Source organism: Athene cunicularia, assembly GCF_003259725.1.
Source record: "Athene cunicularia isolate RWA chromosome 6 unlocalized genomic scaffold, athCun1 chr6_part1, whole genome shotgun sequence".
Lineage (NCBI taxonomy): Eukaryota > Metazoa > Chordata > Aves > Strigiformes > Strigidae > Athene > Athene cunicularia.
In genome coordinates this window covers 5,393,714-5,399,209 of record NW_020799105.1, presented here as the reverse complement: position 1 = coordinate 5,399,209, position 5,496 = coordinate 5,393,714, and positions in this window count along the sequence as shown.

The window sequence follows — 5,496 nt, the reverse complement described above, 5'->3', positions numbered from 1 at the left end:
GGGAGGCGCGGCCCGTCCCCGGCGCTCCCGCAGCCCCTCGTGAGCATCACCCCGCACGGTCGGGCACCCCCAGCTGCTGCCCCTGTGAGTGCTTTCTCAGAAAGCATCAGACGCTGGAGTCGCGTACGGGCACCTCAGCTTCCATTTAAAAATGAGCTCCTGTTTTAGCTTTAAAAAGGCGGTATAAAAAATCCAGGAGACAAAATTATAATCTAGTATGTGTGTGGGCACAGTCACACTCAAATATATATATATATGTATATAGACACACATGCAAGTATCGGTCATAAAGCAGGATACTTATATTTGGGAGAGAAGCCTAAAACCCCACCGTTTTTCTACATGTGTTATAATGAGCTCATTTTGTGATTGTATATTCAAAGTTGGAATTACATGAAAAGAAATCCTCACTTGGAATTCTTAACTTAAAAAGCAACCTTACTTCTTTTTAAACTGCATGGAAAGAGAGAGCACTTAGCAGAACAAATAGTATTTCATAATGGAGACCATAGTGAGGACAGCTGTTACATGACAGTTTGGTTTTGTAACAAACACGTCTTCTTGTTTGACTTTTTTTTTCAGTTCTCCTGAAATAGCTTTTTACAAAACACTGGTCTTTAGCACTCAGAAGAAATGCCTATCCATTTTGAAAATGCCTGTAACCATCTTTATCAGACAAGCAAAATTGTCATTTTGAGAAAGTGGTCATAAATACTTGTCCCTTCATCTACAGAGAAGTTTCAGGTTCTCACATATGTACAGATACATAAAATTAATGGTTTCTAAGCTAATCAGCCAATTCTGGTGACACCTGCCATGCAATTTTTAATATCCAGAAACAGGAAGATACTTAAACAAACATGATACTGCTCATCTTTCTTGCCTTTTTGAGCTGCCTAATTAAATACTGGTGATCCACATATCATGCATTTAACTGCCATCTTATCACCTAAAATAGATCTGGCCTGACTCTGAATCCCAAAGAAACAATGCTTAGATGCATCATTCTTGGGTGACCACTGGTAAGGGCATCGTTAGAAAACCAAGATAATTAATTTAAAAGCCCTGAAAGACTACAGCAGTGACTGAGGTCAGGATGTTTTCCCACCTCAAGCAGGTAACAGGGCATCAGGCTACCCTACACTCACATGCCCACTATCCCCCTTCAGCCAAAATTCTTCCAAGATGACTTAGACTTCATGTGCCTCTTTTCATAGGACAAAGATGTCGGGGGCAGGTTTCAACTAACTTCAGCAATTTTAAACTTCTGTATGAAATCCACTCTAGTTAAATAAGCATCCTCTGGAGTCAAGAGAGACAGGGAGGCGGTTCCTGCTGTGACTCACAGCAGCAATCAGATACCTGTTTTAGAAAAGGATGAATCATCTGCTGGTGGTGCCTCTGTAACTTCTATATACGGACACCTGGATTAGTTGTTGGATGCCTGCCTTTTAGATTTATGAATTTGGTACAATGAGTTCCACACCTGGATTTTAATGAGGAGAGCCATCAACTCCCCAGCAGCAACCCACAAAAGCACAGGCTCTGAGTGCTCAGAGCAAGAAACATGTTATCTAAGGCATCTTGGTGGCTTTGGTCTGACTCGGCTTCCTAGTTCAGAGCTAAAGAAGTTCAAAATGCTCCAGGAATTACTGAAAACTTGAAACTGGAAAATTTTAGATGCACTTGACAAAGAGCACTTTTGTTTTCTTTCTTATGCAGGAGGTGATAAACTTCTGGAAATTGTTGCCACAGGATGTTGTGGCAGCAGAGAGCTTCAGCAGGTTCACAAAGTGTTTAGACAGACTCACAGTAAACAAAGTCCATAACCAGGTCGTATGGACATGGGACATGACATGGGACATGACATGGGGCAGGATGGACCTTTGCTATGAAGCCTTCCTCTGGAAAGCTTCACACCATTGTCAGGCAGGTATGTCAGGATGAGAAGGAGATGCCAGTAGTTACTGTGCTCTAAATTCTGCTCTCAGGGTGGACTCTGCTGCAGCATGGGGACACAGAGGGCTGGAATCAGAGCCCTAGGATCACACCCAGCTTTGGAGGTGGCATTCCTGTTCCCCCATGTCATTCCTTCCACATCTTTCAGTTCAGTTCCCCCGAGCTTTGTTTTTAATACTCCAAGCTTCTGAGAAGTCCAGCCATCAAATTATCAAGATGTCTGATGGCACACAATAAATATTGAATCTTTTGGAATGAAGCTCATAATTCAGTTTGCCACTCTTGAGTAACAAGCCCATCTCAAACCTATAAATGAATAAGTATGTTCTTCGGACTAATGACCACATAACATTCTGGGAGTGATGCTGTGGAAGATATTACAGACACATGGGAGTTCTCAGGAAATATCAAGGCTCTTTAGAATTGCTACTAACAGTGCACTAGCTTTGTTTTAATATCCATGTGGGATTTATTTTCTGTGTTTTTTCTTTGTCTCTAGTCTCTCCGATTCCAGTTAAGCTGAGTCACGTGCAGGCAGAGCATAAGGGGTTGTATTAGAGGAGCATCAGAAATGGAAATTTTCATTTCACAAAAATTATATCACTACTAGCTTTCATGTGGATTCAGAAAGGTGAAAAATCGATGGAAAAACTTCCCAGTCTTTTTGGACTTATCTGAAGACATACAAAAGGCTGTGATGTCCCAGCTGCCTTGCCTGGTTGATTGTTCATGAGGCAGTTCTCTCAGCGTCAAAAGTATTTTCCTTCCTTTCTTTTTGATTTTATGATCCATCATAATACACATAATCAGCACCTTTGCACACAAATACAGCTGAAGAGTTATTCCAAGCAAAAGCTAGAAGCATTTCATTTTGAAAATAACCAAACCAAAACCTTTCAAAATGGCCAGAACATTTTTTTTCCTCCTCCAAGATGATATTTCTGGTTTCAGGCAGTGATTCAGTTACGATGACCACATTTTCTGCTGGCAAGATGTCATTGGAATTTAGCTGGTCAGAAGGATGATGCAGTTTTATACCCCTTGGGCTGTTCCAGCCTTGTGTTTGAGTCACTACTAATTCATTTGTTTGGTTCCCACTCTGCTATGGGATTCTTCCATGATACTGGGCAGGTCTCCTAATCCTCCAGGAACTGGCACAGATGCTGCTTTCCTCCTTCCCACATTTTCTGCTGTGCTCTACAGAGGAGAGACTTTACATTCCACATCTAGCACAGGGAAGCCAGAGTGTGGTTAGGGATGTTATAACCCAAATGGCCATGGTACAAACCTTCTGTCTTATCTGCTGTGCTTAGAGTTCAGGTGTTCCTCTTTCTGTGAGGTTCACCAGGTAGGTCCTCGGGCTGTTCCTCAGCCTTTGAGGAAAACCAGAGCAGAATACTATCCTGTGCTTTGCTGCTTGCAGAAACGCTTGCCAGAACCAAACTCCTCTGCAATGAGAGACACTGAAGCACTGAAAGTAAAGCACCCTCTCCCAGGAGGTGCATGCACATGTTTTTCTCTGAAGAGAATCAAATCAGTTCTAACTGCACATTTAAATACTTAATGCTTTTGAATGATTGATGGATTGAGGTACACCTCTCCTAATACCTGGTTTGTTCTATGCCTGCATCCTCATCTGGATGTCTCAAGCTAACAGAACAGCACAGACTGATAATAGATGCTTCTGCCATGGGAACTGGATACATTTCATTCTTTAGCAGTGTATTTACTGCCAGCTCCTTCTTCTACCTGAGTGGGCACAGGACATACTGCAAGGATCACTAATTGCCTGACATGTCTTTGTCAGTAACCATCTTGGCTGAATTTTCTCTGCCCAGCTGAGTTACTTTTGTTCAGCCCCAGGATCATGGTGTGCTGTAACAGATTTCTGTTCAGCTGGATAAACCCTTTCCCTTTTCTGTCTCCTGCCCACCCTGCTCTGCTGCTCAGCAGCACAGTCACTGAGCTGGAGCACAAGTGAACTCAGCTCAGCAAATGCTAAGGACAGTCCCTTTGCCCTTTAGTTGCACAATAAAGATACACCTCCCTTCCATCTGGCCAGTATATACAGATATTTCTAACCCAAATGTTTGCCTGGGCATAGCATATAGTGTCATTGCCCATGGCCCCTGACCTTCTCTGGTCTCCAAGAGGTAGGGCAGATAGCTTTCCTGGCCTCCTGTCATTAGCTCTAGCACAAAGGGTGGTACCACACACATACTTATAAATGTGCTTGCTGTTCACTGCCATGCTTAAATGCATAGGACTGCTCAAGGCATACCAAATAGTATTTATAAGGCCAGGCTGGGATCAGACATTGCATCTTTCACGCAAAGCCCACTTCAGCGCCCATTAGCCTATTAATTTCATTCACTTCCCTTCTGTATAAGGCTAGTGGGGAGAAAAGAACCCATTCCTGGTCATGAAGGGGCCCCAGTGTAAGAGAGCAGTGCTCACTTAGAAGGTGAGTTACCCTAAAGATAATCCACCCCCTTAAAGATAATTCCTCCCATTCTCAGTGAAAAATACTGAGACACTAGATTAGCTGGTGTAGATAAAGCACCTCCCAGTAAAAGCTCAGATTTATAACGACTGAAAAAGTGCCTCCTCCCTCCTGTGTTTGTAAATAGCTTTTCCATGGCGAGAGGACAGGGTTAGGCAGCTTTTCCTGCTGAGGAGATGGGGACACCAATACAAAAATGTTCTTACTGCAAGATAGCGATTACAAGAGTACTGTCTCCGAGAAATGGACAGCAGAGGCTGAGAAATAACCTGGCTGTTGAAGACCTGTTTGAACCAGCAGGGAAATGGGAGTAAGAGCTAATTCCAGTTAAAGGCATGACAGATAACAAATGGCACAGTTGCCATGGCTGACAGGGTGTCTATCATTATTTGCATAAACAGATAAAAAAAAAGAGAAGGTGTTTGGCACTGCAACCCTCCAGCAAAGTCCATGCAGACCATGGTCTGTCAATAAGGGCTGCACATGCCTCTGATTTTCCATGTGACAACTCTGTAATAAACTGAGTAAGAAACTTGGCTTTGTGAAACAATCTGTAGCACTTAAGTCCACAGCTAGTGACTCTTCTTTACTGACCTGTCAGCATGGCCTTTTGATGCTTTCCTGCTGGTTTATACTTTTTACTGTATGAGCCAAAAACCATCATCTGTTTTAAATTTATGATTCTGTTGGGGGCTTCTGAATGCTTTTGAAACCTAACAGAAAATGCTAGCAATGTAAAGATGTGCAATGTATGCTAACCTACACACCTGCCGACCTCACCTCCACCATCACAGGTAATAGCTACACGGCTAACCGTCCAGCACAGCAGTACAATCCTCTCAATTTTCCCCACCAGAATGAAGTATTCATTCAGAGTGTTTCTCTATTCTGGTTCTTTCTGAAAAGCTGTCTCTGCCTGTTTCCTTGGTTACATAGTCAGATCCCCCTGTGCCTCTTGGTTCCCCTGCAGCTGACCATGGCATGGGTCAGAGCATGGGGCTGATGGCAGATAAGACCATCTGGGTCCTCTCTCC